Source organism: Lycium ferocissimum, chromosome 1, assembly GCF_029784015.1.
Source record: "Lycium ferocissimum isolate CSIRO_LF1 chromosome 1, AGI_CSIRO_Lferr_CH_V1, whole genome shotgun sequence".
In the NCBI taxonomy this organism is placed as follows: domain Eukaryota; kingdom Viridiplantae; phylum Streptophyta; class Magnoliopsida; order Solanales; family Solanaceae; genus Lycium; species Lycium ferocissimum.
The window spans coordinates 58,247,870-58,262,116 of record NC_081342.1 but is presented as its reverse complement, the minus strand read 5'-3'; positions in this window follow the sequence as shown (position 1 = coordinate 58,262,116).

Sequence of the window (14,247 nt, the reverse complement as noted above, 5' to 3'; positions counted from 1 at the left end):
TAGAAGACTGCATCTCTTGTCGTTACCTTTGGAGGCTCTTAGTTACGTATCATAATATTCACAAGTAATGTCAGCGGCCTTAAAGTTCGATTTTGAAGAGGAAAAAATGAAAGATCAGTCCATTTGAAGGACAAAAATTAAAGACCAGTCCATTTCAAAGCCAAATCGAGCAATTACTTCAGTTTAATAGGGTCATTCGCACGAATGCCCTATCTTGGGGTGGTAGTTATTTTTTAGGGAAAAGGACACTAGCTAGCCATTAAGAATTTGTTTGGCTCATGTTTGGGCTTAGTACCGCGATTTGTCATTTCGGCCCAAACTATTTCCAGATGCTAGCCCAGCAGCCCATTCACTACAAAAAAAGAAAAATCAGACGTTTTGTGGCGACTAAAAAGATCAAAAAGTCGCCACGAAAAGTTCACTACAAAGTCAGATTTTTATATGGAGACTTTAGTCGCCACAAAAGATCAAAAATTCACCACTGAAGGTCGACGAAAAAAATTCATATTGAACCTTCAAAAAATATCCCAAAATATGTATAATTAGTAAGTATACGTTGATTGAGCATTTAAAAATATCCCCAAATGTTGATTATACATTTATTGAACACAAATTATACAACAATGATACATTTTCTAAACACATATTTTAGGGATACATATTCAATACAACAATGATACAGTTTTTACATACATACGATACATTTTCTATACAACAATGATACAGTTTTCATATACATACAATACATTTTCCATGCAACAATGATACAGTTTCTAGACAAATGCTGAAATTAGTTGAAAAATGGCTAAAAATTGAATTATTTTAAAAAGCTAAAAAAATATCTTTTACGCTTCTTGGGTCATCCGGTTGTCAATAGTTTGGGCTGGATGGCCATTTGTGTCTTTTTCCCTAATTTTTATCCCTCAAATTTTTGCGCTTCGTCACTTTAAATAACAAAAAAAGTAGTTGTAAATATCCCTAACATAAAATAAATAAATAAATAAATAAATAAATAAAAAGAAAAAAAATCGGTCAGCATAAGTTTATATTTTCATATCATAATATAACACAAGTTATATTATACTTAGTAGTAGTATCTAGATATCTCGTAGAGTATTATCCTTATGTGTGTATTACTATGTGTTGCTCCATTTATTTCCTATCTTGATATCTTGTTGTCTTATTTTCCTTGCAATCCTGCATTGACTATATTTTTTTTTTTTTGCCGAGGGTCGATCGAAAATAGCCTCTCTACCCCACAAAGGTTGAGGTAAGGTTTGCGTACATTCTACCCTCTCCAGACCCCACTTGTGGGATTACAGTGGGTTGTTGTTGTTGTTGTAATATAACACAAGTTATGCCTTACAAGGCATAAAAATTTATGCCTCTTAATTTCCTACAGAACTTATGCCGATGGAGGCATAAGTTCATTTCAGAACCCACAAGTTATGTCTTACTAGGCATAACTTAGTTCCTACATAACTTATACCGAACAAGAAAAAGTTCTATAAACTTATGTTGAGCGAATTAGATACTACACAACTTATGCTGGATAACTTAATTCCTACAAAACTTATGCAAGACAAGGCAAAAGTTCTCTAAACTTATGCCTTGCGAAATTAGGTCATAGATAATGGTACTTTGGCCCACAATTTTTTATTAAATGAGAAGTAGGGAGGAAAATTAAAGAACATCATATTCGAGGGCAAAAATTAAGGACCAACATATTCGAGGGCAAACATTAAAGACCACCCCGAAATGGGGCAATCTGTGCAAATTTTATATTTTTTATTATCTTTATTTAATTTGTATCTAATTTTTACGAATTACTTAACCAATATCCATTTTATAGTAAGTTAATAATATTTACTAAATAATAACACTATGACCTACGTTAATATAACAGTTGCATTCAACATGCATCGTGTGACCTGCTCCCTTAGTTGCAGTGTTCAGGGATGTGTAAAGCGGAAAAAAGCGACAAGGCCCTGCTTCACTCGTGAAGCGAAGCGCTCGCTTCATTGAAGTGAAGCGCAATTTTGTAAAAAAAAAAAAAAAAAAAGACCAAAATAAATAGAGACAATATATATAAGTAAAAATTCTAATTAAAAACTAAAAAGTAGATATGATCACAAAATCCTCCATAGACCATAGGACAAACAAAATCAAAGTTATTAATGGTTCAACATCTAATTCTTATTCTTCTACGAGATTGTCAAAATCTTGTATTCCTCGATCATCATTATATTGCTCATCATCTTCTTCAACTCCATCATCATGTTCTTCAACTTCATCAACTAGGGTATGTTGGCTTGAAGTATCCCCCCTGAAACCATAATGGTTCTCCTCAACTCCCATTGCCTCAGCAACAACATCGAAAGTGAAATCAGAATCTATTTAAAAATTACTTTTCTTTAGCATTCTCAACTCCGATTAGCCATTCATTGACATCATCAATATTGTCCAAACCAGTTGGATAAATTAAATTGTGAGCGTTGTAATGATGCCTCAATATGTTGTTGTATTTTATGAACACGAAGTCATTGAGGTGCTTTAGGGTTAGTATATTCCTCGTCTTGAAATGAATCTACAAATAAGTTGTGGCAAGTAATTACTAGGAGTTAAGACAATTAAGATATAATTAGTTATCTCAATATACTAAATATTTCTTCATAGTTCTTACATGTTCAAACACGCCCCAGTTTCTCTCACATCTAGATGAGCTACAAGTTAGGCCTAGAACTTTGATGGCAAACCTTTGTAACGCTGGAGTTTCTGGACAATAAAGCCTAACTCATTCAACTATTAAAGTAGAACAAATATTCAAAATTAATAAGTATAATGAAATAACTTAAAAAATAAATTAAAGTAACATAGACATATTGGCTCACCAGTGACTTCTCATATCTTTGTCTCTTAGCCGTTCCTATTCCAAAAAGTCCATCAACATTAATATAAGTACTAAGCTTTCCGTTATTTTATCCGTTATTTTATATTGCTCATCTTCATTAGGAACTAACTTAGTGGAATCCCTTCGTTACTTTTTTATTTAGTAATTACATCTCATTGTTTTCATAAAAGAGTGATAGGTTCAAAATATTTCAAGCGGCATGCAAAGGTTGATGAAGTTGATCCACCCACCTTCTATCAATGATCTCAAAGACCTTTGCATATTTACACAGGTCGCTAAATGCTTTCAAATAGATTCATTTACTCTATCCATAACTTCATAAATGTAGCCTATAGGTGGTTTTACTCCCCATCCACCAAACGTAGTACTTTAATCAAAGGACTACCAATTTTAATAGCATGAAATTATTCCAAAAAGTATAAGACATCATTATGCGTGCAACGTCTTTCCCCATAACTTGTTTTGCAAATTTACTGTTGTTCCATTCTTCTGAAATGAACAAGCTTCTCAAATTGGACTTTTGCGTGTGCATACGTTGCAAGGTCAAGAAAGTAGTAGCAAATCTAGTCTTGCCAGGTTTTACCAAGTTTTGTTATTCTATGAATCTCCTCATCAAGTTCAATAACAAAGGCCTTCGAACAGTTGTTACACCTCGTAGTTTTATACATTGAGATTTGTCGTATGTTAGTTGCCATAGTCTTGGACACGGGGGCTGTCTCCAAGGTTATACGAGGTTGGACATGCCTATCTTATGTTTATAATGGTTTAAGTTCATGTTTGGTAAGTTATGGAAGGATTAGAGAATAAGTGAATCGAAGAGAATACGTTTCGACAAAGTTTTGTTCTGAAATTACTTTATACGGACTGTATTTTTAGGCTGTATCTTAAAATAATGACCGTATTTAAGAATTTAAAAATTTAACAGAGAAGGTAGATTTTTGGGTTGAAAAATACAGACCATTGTACGGTCCGTATAAAATTATACGGCCAGTATACACAGACCGTATTCCAGAGGGGGTGAATTTTTCGCTGATTTTATATATTACGACCCCTCCTTTTTTAAGTTATTTTAACTCAAACCCAAGTTCATGAAAGCTCTAGAAACCTCTTCCATCATATTCAATCATTCCCCCAAGCAAAAATCAAAGTGAGAACCAAGTGCCTAGGGTTTTCAAAGTATTGTTGAAGCTTGTCTCTTCTTCTTGTAGAAGCTTTGGAGGATATTTCAAGGTGAAGTAATCTTGGAATTGAAGTGTTCTTGAGTTCTTGAGGTAAGATTTCATCTTATTTTCATGTTTATGAGTTTATGTGGTAGTTACGCTAAGGTTTGAGGGAAAGAAATTGGAGGAAAGTTTCAAACATGAACTTGATATTATTTTGAGTTGTAATCTAACTTGAGCCATGATTGTTAGTGTGTTTTGAGAAAAATCTTGTCGGGGGGGGGGGGGGGTAATAGTTAATGTTGAGGTTGTTGTACTTGGTGTATTTGAAAGAAGGAAGTGTTGTATAAAAACGTATATGGGGCTGCTCAATTGTATATCATTAAATATTGTGAATATGAGTTTAAAGAAGATCATATCAGGTTGTTATGTTAATTGTGGTTGTGGACTTTGTGGTGATGATTAAGAAATAGGGAAAATGCTGCCCCTTTCACTTTAGAATCGAATTATTGTTGATATATGTGATATGCTAGCGCCATCTAAGTTGTATATGCATTCCGCATTATAGGATTGACGCTCTAGTTATGATAAGCTTGTTGTTGGATTACTTGGACGATTTGAGGTATGTTAAGGCTAACTTTCCTTCTAGTTGGCATGATCCTTATAAACAGAAAGTAAACGTAACGCTGTTCCATAATAACTCTATTCTTAGTAGCTAGGGATGTTCCATGTTGATTCATGTTCTAGAATATTATTCTCAGTAAGTTTTCCTCCAGATTCAGTATGATTCTTAGAGTCACTTATTGATGAAAATGCTGTCTCATAATGATGTTTGGAGGTGTAACGACCTTATGTCACTCCGATAGATTCAGACCAATGACCCCTCAGGCGTTATATACACATATATTATGTACTATATATATGTATGGGGTATGGGGAAGGTGACGACGTTATATACGCATTACCATCTGATCAGCTGGTCACATGATGATGATGATGATGATGATGCCCACAAAGGTCGATATGATACGATGGGATTCCTACAGAGGCTTGATAGGCGTTATATACGCATATATATGTATGACCGCTCTTGTATGCGTACGTACGTGTGTGTTTATGTATATCATTGCCCGTAGAGGTAGCGTACATACATATTGCATTTATTTCATCCTATGTTCTCTTATGTTTCTTTTCATGTTACTTTTATAACTTACATACTCAGTACTTTGTCTGTACTGACGTCCCTTTCCTGGGGGCGCTGCATTTTATGCTCGCAGGTTCGGGTAGACAGGTTGGTGATCCGCTCCTATAGGCTGCTGTTCAGCTGACATTGGAGCACTCCTCTCATTCCGGAGTTGCAGTCTAGTTTTGGTAAGATATTCTTTTGTGTACATAAAGGTACGGCGGGGCCCTGTCCCGATCTCTTTATGTTAGATACTCCAGTAGAGGCTTGTAGACAGTCATGGTATAGTTAGACTTTATATGGACTTCGGCCTACATTTTTATTGTATAGTATTTCACAATGGCCTTATCCAACTTTAAGATAAATGTTTTCTTCTCGTTCCTTTGTCAAAGATATCGCTTATATGATTTAGCAGATTTCCATCTGGTGACCCCGAGGTCCACTCTTATTTATGATCATGATAGGAAAGCATGATTAACAGTGCTCGGCAGGTAGGCCCTGGGTGTCCGTCATGGTCCTCCAGTTTGGGTCGTGACAATAATGTAAGAATGTGGCGTAACTGCCTTAGTGAAAACATCTGTGAAGGGTCTTTCCTTGAAAATTCTCCGAAATCAAATTTATACACTGAGCTGCACATGGAGTCCTATGTGCAAGAGCACTCCCTTCAACATATCAGCTTTAACATTTTCAGCTGTGCTACAATCTTCTCTATGGTGTTCTGCAACAAGGAGAATATCTTGATGGAATCAGTAGACGAGTCTCACAGATCAATGGATTGAAGAAATAAGCTTCCCTTTGGAGAATTCTCCAACACATATGATGTTTTTTTAATTCTTGTCGTCCATTTATCCATCATAATGGAACATCCAAACTTTCTATTCTGCCTGATGATCCTCCACCATTGTCTTTTTAATCTCTTCTAGTTCATTAATTAGATTAGGATCTCTAAACTTCATGATAAGTGGAGTGTTTCATTCCTGCACCATTGGCCTACGACCTCAATGAAGTCCCCAAAAGTGTCGGTATAATTGACACAATTGAAGGAGAGCCCTGCATCGTACACCCATCTTCAAAAAGTTGCAACTGCACTATCCCTCAAAATAACCATGGCAATGTCATGCAAACTTTTTCTTGCCTCTTTCGCCTGCATTATCTCTTGGCTTCGTCTAAAGTAACAATCTAAAGGACCTTTCGTACCGATTGATCCGTAACTTGAAGAGATTGGTGCATTCTTTGCGCGTTTTTTAAGATTTTGAAGGAAGCGACAAATCAACAATTTCGCCTTTTTCCATTTAATCTTCATCATCATCAAAATTAGTCACGTTTTGTTGATGTAACATTTGACGTTTAGATCATTTTTTCCTCGACATATTTTTTTATTTCTTCCCTCACAATCTCCAGAAATTATGGACAGCGTACGATATCACCATAAATACCAATAAGATGTTGTTTGTGGAGAAAGATTCCACCTTTAATTGCCTTATCACAAAACAAACATACAACTGTGGTCCTATTGGTCTCACTAACTTTTCTCCCATATTTTAAGCTGGGTCAGACACTTTTTATTACTGTTAAAATTAAGAAAAATAATCAGCATTATTTTTTAATCACTATTAAGAAAAAATTAAAATCAACAACATATAATTGTTTCTTTTCAAAACATATAAATTCAGTAACCAAGCAGCAAAACAAAAAAGCAAAAATAGAGCAAAAAGAAAGAAGAAAGAAAGAAGAAGAAGAAGAAGAAGAAGAAGAAGAAGAAGAAGAAGAAGAAGAAGAAGAAGAAGAGAAGAAAGAAAGAAAGAAAGAAAATGAAGCTTGCTTACCAGAAGTCGTGATCGCAGCAGCGTGAAAACTCTAGGCTCTGAAGTCTGAAATGTCAAGGAATCTGTATTTTATTAAAAATTCGAACTTTTAAAAGACATTAAGCAAAATCATCGCTTCTTCAGGCTTCATTGTTCATGCTGCTTCATTGCTTCTGCCATAGAAGCGCTCGTTCATTGCTTCTGCCATAGAAGCGCTCACTTATCTACATCAAGGTCACTTCAGTATGTGGAAGACACATGCTAGCTTTGCTTCGCTTTGTCGCTTAAAGCGGTGAAGCGAATGCTTTTCTAAACAATGCTTATATCGTCTCTCCTTTTCGCATCTCCCATCGGCAGTAATTTCATCACAAATGGTAGAAAAAAGCAGCAACTTCATCAAGATAAATCTAGGATTTGCATAGTTCAATACACATTAGAAATGTGAGTATTATTTTGCATTTATTATCTCATAAACTAGTACCAGTTTTGCATTTCAATTAGTTAATAAGATTTGTTGTCTGAAAATTAAAAATAATGAATATGAATTTTTTAAAAGTTTTAAAAATCACACAAAATAGTGAACGACTTTTCAAATTTTGAACTTCAAAAGTTTGAAAACTCCATCATTGAAGTCTGAAGGTTTGAAATTTGAAATCCAAACGAAGTAGAGAACACAACAAAATAGAGCAGAAAGAAGAAGAAGAAGAAGAAGAAGAAGAAGAAGAAGAAGAAGAAGAAGAAGAAGAAGAAGAAGAAGAAGAAGAAGAAGAAGAAGACGACGAAAGAAAGAAAGAAAAGGAAGCTTGCTTACCTGAAGTCGCGATCACAGCAGCATGAAAACCCTAGGCTCTGAAGTCTGAAATGTCAAGGAATCTGTGTTTTATTAAAAATTTGAACTTATAAAAGACATTAAACAAAAGCATCGCTTCTTCAGGCTTCATTGTTCATGCCGCTTCATTGCTTCTGCCACAAAAGTGCTCGCTTATGTACATCAAGGTCACTTCAGGCATGTGCAATGACACATGCTAGCTTGGCTTCGCTTCGCTTTGCTTCGCTTTGTCGCTTAAAGCGGTGAAGCGGACACTTTTAAACAATGCTTCATCGTCTCTCCTTTTCGTATCTCCCATCTGCAGTAACTTCATCACAGATGGTAGAAAAAATTAAAGCAACTTCGTCTAATTCATCAAGAAAAATCTAGGATCTGCATAATTCAATACAAATCAGAATTGTGAGTATTATTTTGCGTTTATCATCTCATAAACTAGTACCAATTCGTATTTCAATTAGTTAATCAGATTTGATGTCTGAAAATTAAATATTGAAAACGAATATGAATTTTGCAAAAAAATTAAAAATCAGATAAAATAGTGAACGACTTTTCAAATTTTGAACTTCAAAAGTTTGAAAACTCCATCATTGGAGTCTGAAGATTTGAAATTTGAAATCCAAAAGTGTTATTAAATTGAATGGGTGTTGTTGCAATGGCTTGAAAATATCTTAGGAAGCTATGTCCATAATTGGAGCTCATTTGGAGAAGATTTGGTGGTTTGGTTCGAATTTTGGTGGTATGATGGTTTTATATTTGTGTATAGTTTCATGTATATATCTGTATGTATCCACACATATATAAGTATATATCCCCTTATATATCCACGCATAGCATGCACATCTTTGCGTACCCTTTAAACTTTGTGTATCGTATACGCTAATATATAGATATACCTCTTATACACATGTGGATACTCTCCATTAAATATAATGGTGATATACATGGGTATACACTATTATACACGAGGATATACATGTTGCCATAAATTTGTTTGAATTCGTGAGATTGAATGGTGTATGTGTGTGATTTTTTACGAACGAATTTGGATTGTGAAATTAGGAGTTTAAATGTTCAGATTTTTCTATTTTTCAGTTCGTGTGGTAGTATTTAGCTACCCATTGCCAATATTTTTGGGTTATAATTGCTGAGCTTGTAGGCGTTGGGCCAAACACTCCAAATATTTTTCACTTTATTTGAAATTTATAAAGTTGGGGTTGAAGATGGAGTTCTATTTGATTATTCTTTTTGCAAAGAATATTTGAAATAATATTCATGTTGATGCAAAAGTGGTGGGTTAATCGTGATTTAGTAATTCTTACCTTTGGCATCACAAGTTCTACTAATTCAAATTTTATTATTCAATGCATCACAACTGACAAGTTCGCCGGTAGGATCTAGTATCCCGGGGCATTTAATTATAAGTGATGTTTTAGTTTTAAAATTGAAGGAAGGTGATTCAAGTTTTAATTATTGAGTAGAGGTGACTAAATTTGATTAGTGATTAAGGGGTTTTGAACTTGCCCAATAGTTTCATTTTTGACACTTTGGCCCTCTATTTTATTTTTAATATTTTGTCCTCAAGTTTTATTTTTAACACTTTGACCCTAAACTTTACTTTTAACACTTTGCCCTAAAGTTTTATTTTTAACATTTTGACCCAACCACTATAAACCCTAAAATACAAAAATGCGGAAAAAAAAATCCTCTTGGTGCCGCCGTTTCCTCCATTGTTGTTCTTCCCATCTGTTCTTCGTGCTGCTTTCTTCTTCTTCTTCTTCTTGGTCCGCCCCCGCTTTCTTCTTCTTCTTCTTCTTGGTCCGCCCCCGCTTTCTTCTTCTTCTTCTTCTTCTTCTTCTTCTTCTTCTTCATCCGCCATTGCTCAAGAAAAAAAAATCATCCGATTTTATAATTTTTTGATTGAATGTCATTGGTGTAGCACTGGCATTACTTCATAAGTGTTTTCGGGTCCATTGGTAAGTTAAACAACATCGTTTCTTTCAATTGTTCATCCGGGTATAGTTGCCTTATTTGCCGATTTTCCCTGCATTCGTAGTTACGACGAAAGAGTTGTAGCTTGTTGCGGCAAGTTCTAAAGCTGTGTAAGAGCTTCAACTTTTTTTGCATCACCGTTGTAGTCCTAGTGTTTCAAAGAGTTGTTGATAAATTATAAAGTTGTTGCAACAGATTAGTAAATGTTGTTGCAACAATTACAAAAAATGTGAATAAATAATTTACAACGGTACGTTGTACTTTATGCAATAACGTGAAATACGTTGGAGAGCTCTTACTCTTTCCAACAACTGAGTTACTTGTTGCAACAAGTATGATACTTGCTGCATCAATTACAGCAGTTGTTGGACATATTTTACAGTTGTTGGATGAAATAGAGACTGAAGCTGTCTCCAACAAATAAGTGAACTGTTGCAACTAGTAACCTAATTGTTGCAACAAGTATGTTATTTGTTTCAATAAGTCACTTAGTTGTTGCATTTTGTTATGAAACATACAAAAGCTAAGCAGTTCTCCAACAAGAAATCAAGTAGTTGGAACAAAGTTACATACTTGTTGCAACAAGTACGTTAGGCGTTCTAACAATTCATATAATTGTTTAATTTTGTTATGAAACGAGAGACGCAGACCTAAGTTGTCTCCAACAAATAAGTGAGTTGTTGCAACTACTAACCTACTTGTTGCAACAAGTAAGTTATTTGTTCCAACAAGTCACTTAGTTGTTGCATTTTGTTATCAAACAGACAAACTGAACTCCGTCTCCAACAAGTTACCAAGTAGTTGGAACAAGTTACATACTTATTGCAACAAGTACGTTAGTTGTTCCAACAAGTCATATAGTTGTTCCATTTTGATATGAGACAAGAGACAAAAGCTAAGTTGTCTCCAAACAAATAAGCGAGTTTTGTTGCAACTAGTAACCTTCTTGTTGCAACAAGTCGCTTATTTGTTCCAAGAAGTCATTTATAGTTGTGATTAAGTTAACTAATTTGGGTCCAAAATTACAGAAAAAACCACTCAATTATGAACTTAATCATAAATTTAAGTGGCCTTTGGGCTTAAGGTGGTCAAAGTTGTCACCTAGAGTAATTTCAACACTTGGCATTCAAGCATTGTAATTACTAGTTGTGATGACTTTGAACATCCAAGCTCAAAGGCCGCTCAAAATTGTGATTAAGTTAACTACTTTGGGTCCAAAATTTCTGAAAAAACCACTCAATAATTAACTTAATTATAAATTTAAGTGGCCTTTGACTTGCGTTGGTCATGACTGATTTTCTTAAAACAAAATATTTCAGGCACCATTAATGGGGGACTCGATAATAATAGGTGTTGATTGCCATGGTGAATGGATCGAGGTGAACAATCGATATATTTGGCGATGGAAGGGTAGTCACATGTTAGAGACGATAGCGATGATCGTCCCAAGAGATGTTGAGTTTGATGATTTTGTGAACTTAATCATTAACTATTGTGAATTAACTTGTGAACCGAAAGACCTTGTCATCACTTACATGCATAGATCTTTTGAAAACCAAAGTGGTCTTGCCTTTTAAGATAACCGATCGAGTCGTTTGCGTACTTATTTGAAAGATGTAGCTAGGCCCATTTTAAGGGTATACGTGGTTGGAAGCCCGATCGAGAACCATAATTTAGCTCAAGACCAACAAGATATTCCAGATAATGGAAGTGCGAAGGCCCATGGAAGTGGGGGTGAGCCGATCCCTATACCCGAACTTGTGAGTAATACACCGTATGTTGCACAATCATCACAGTCCAGCCATGTTCAAGATGATGAAACAGGTTTTTATAAAGGAATGTCATTCAATTCGCGAAGTGTGTATTGCTTTAGATGTGAACATCTGAAGTGCAAGTGGTGGCTAAGGGATGTGAAGCTTTTAAGTTCTAGCATACACGGAAGAAGGTGGACAAAGAGGGCTATGCGGAAAAACAAATGCTCCTTATGCAAAACAGGTTGGCATACAAAAAAACAACATGTCCAAGCCGAAATGCTCCATAGTTGTAGATTGCATTGTGTTGTAATAATAGTTATCTCTGTTGGATCTTTATGACATTTTAATGTTATTCTTTCTTAACATGGTAATTTATATTGTTGGTGATTATGAACTTGGTTTATATGATATGTTGTTCGTGTTCAAATCACTAATGTGTATATTCTTGTTAATAAATTGTTTTACAGTTTCCAACAAGTAATGAATTTGTTGCAGCAGCTCTGTAACTTGTTGGGTTTTATCGAACAAGTAACAGGACTTGTTTAAAGAACTAGTAAGTCGTTGAACATATTACAAAAAATCGGAGTTTTTAAGCAGATGCAACTAAGTTATATGTTGGGTTTTTTCTAACAAGTGGAGTGACTCAAGTTTTAATTATTGAGTAGAGGGAATCAGCCACATTTAGTGATAAACAATTGGAATCAGCCACATTTAGTGATAAACAATTGGAATCAACCATATTTAGTGATAAACAATGAAAATCAAACAAGTGGAGTGACTTGTTACAGAAAATGGGTAACTTGTTGGGTTTTATCGAACAAGTAACAGGACTTGTTGCGGCAACTAGTAAGTCGTTGAACATATTACAAAAAATCGGAGTTTTTAAGCCGATGCAACTAAGTTATATGTTGGGCTTTTTCTAACAAGTGGAGTGAATTGATGTTTTAATTATTGAGTAGAGGAATCAGCCACATTTAGTGATAAAAAATTGGAGTCAACCATATTTAGTGATAAACAATGGAAATCAAACAAGTGGAGTGACTTGTTACGAAAATGGGTACTAAACTGGAAGCAACCATATTTACGGTTCTTCACGCATATTTAGGTGATAAAAATACTAACCTCAAACGCAATGTTTTATCCAACAAGATACTACATTTGCGAACGATACCAAACTTGCTCCAATACTACTTGATTCACCATATGTAGTGATCAATAAAGGGAATCAACCATATTTAGTGATAAACAATGGATATCAGCCACATTTAGTGATAAACAATAGAAATCAAACAAGTGGAGTGACTTGTTACAGAAAATGGGTAATTTGTTGTGTTTTATCCAACAAGAGTAAGGACTTGTTCAACAACTTACTCAAGGTTCTTATAACAACACACTTGCCGCAACAAATACTAAACTTGCTCCAACAAATACTACATCCGTTGCAACAGATACTACTTGATTCACCCATATTTAGTGATCAATAAAGGGAATCGGCCATATTTAGTGATAAACAATGGATAACCACATTTAGTGATAAACAATGGAAATCAAACAAGTGGAGTGACTTGTTACATAAAATGAGTAACTTGTTATGTTTTATCCAACAAGAGTAAGGACTTGTTCAACAACTTACTCAAACTTTCTTGTCGTATACTAACCCATATTTAGTGATACAACACAACATTTAGTGCACGAAATCAAACGGATACTAAACTTGCTCCAACAAATACTACATCTCACATTGCAACGGATACTACTTGTGATAATATTCACCCATATTTAGTGATCAATAAAGGGAATCAGCCATATTTAGTGATAAACAATGGATATCAGCCACATTTAGTGATAAACAATGGAAATCAAACAAGTGGAGTGACTTGTTACATAAAATGGGTAACTTGTTATGTTTTATCCAACAAGAGTAAGGACTTGTTCAACAACTTACTCAGTTTGCTGCAACAGATACAACACTTGCTGCAACAGATACTAAACTTGCTCCAACAAATACTACATCATTGCAACGCATACTACTTGATTCACCCATATTTAGTGATCAATAAAGGGAATCACCATATTTAGTGATAAACAATGGATATCGGCCACATTTAGTGATAAACAATGGAAATCAAACAAGTGGAGTGACTTATTACTTAAAATGGGTAACTTGTTGTGTTTTATCCAACAAGAGTAAGGACTTGTTCAACAACTTACTCGGTTTGCCGCAACGGATTAAACTCAAGCGCAAATGTGATCACAACACTTCATATTTATTGAACGGATACTAAACTTGCTCCAACAAATACTCGGGAAATCACCCACATTTGCGATACTGAAATCAACGGATACTACTTGGTTCACCCATATTTAGTGATCAATAAAGGGAATCACTATATTTAGTGATAAACAATGGATATCACCCACATTTAGTGATAAACAATCGAAATCAATCATATTTATTGATCATTATATATACTTAAGCAATTTTAATTTGTGTTTTGGGTCGATAGATGATCAACTAAGTTCAATACACACTAAATGGAGTGATCATTGGAGTGAATTGATGTGAACTTCTTGATTCACCCACATTTAGTGATAAACAATGGAAATCAATCATAT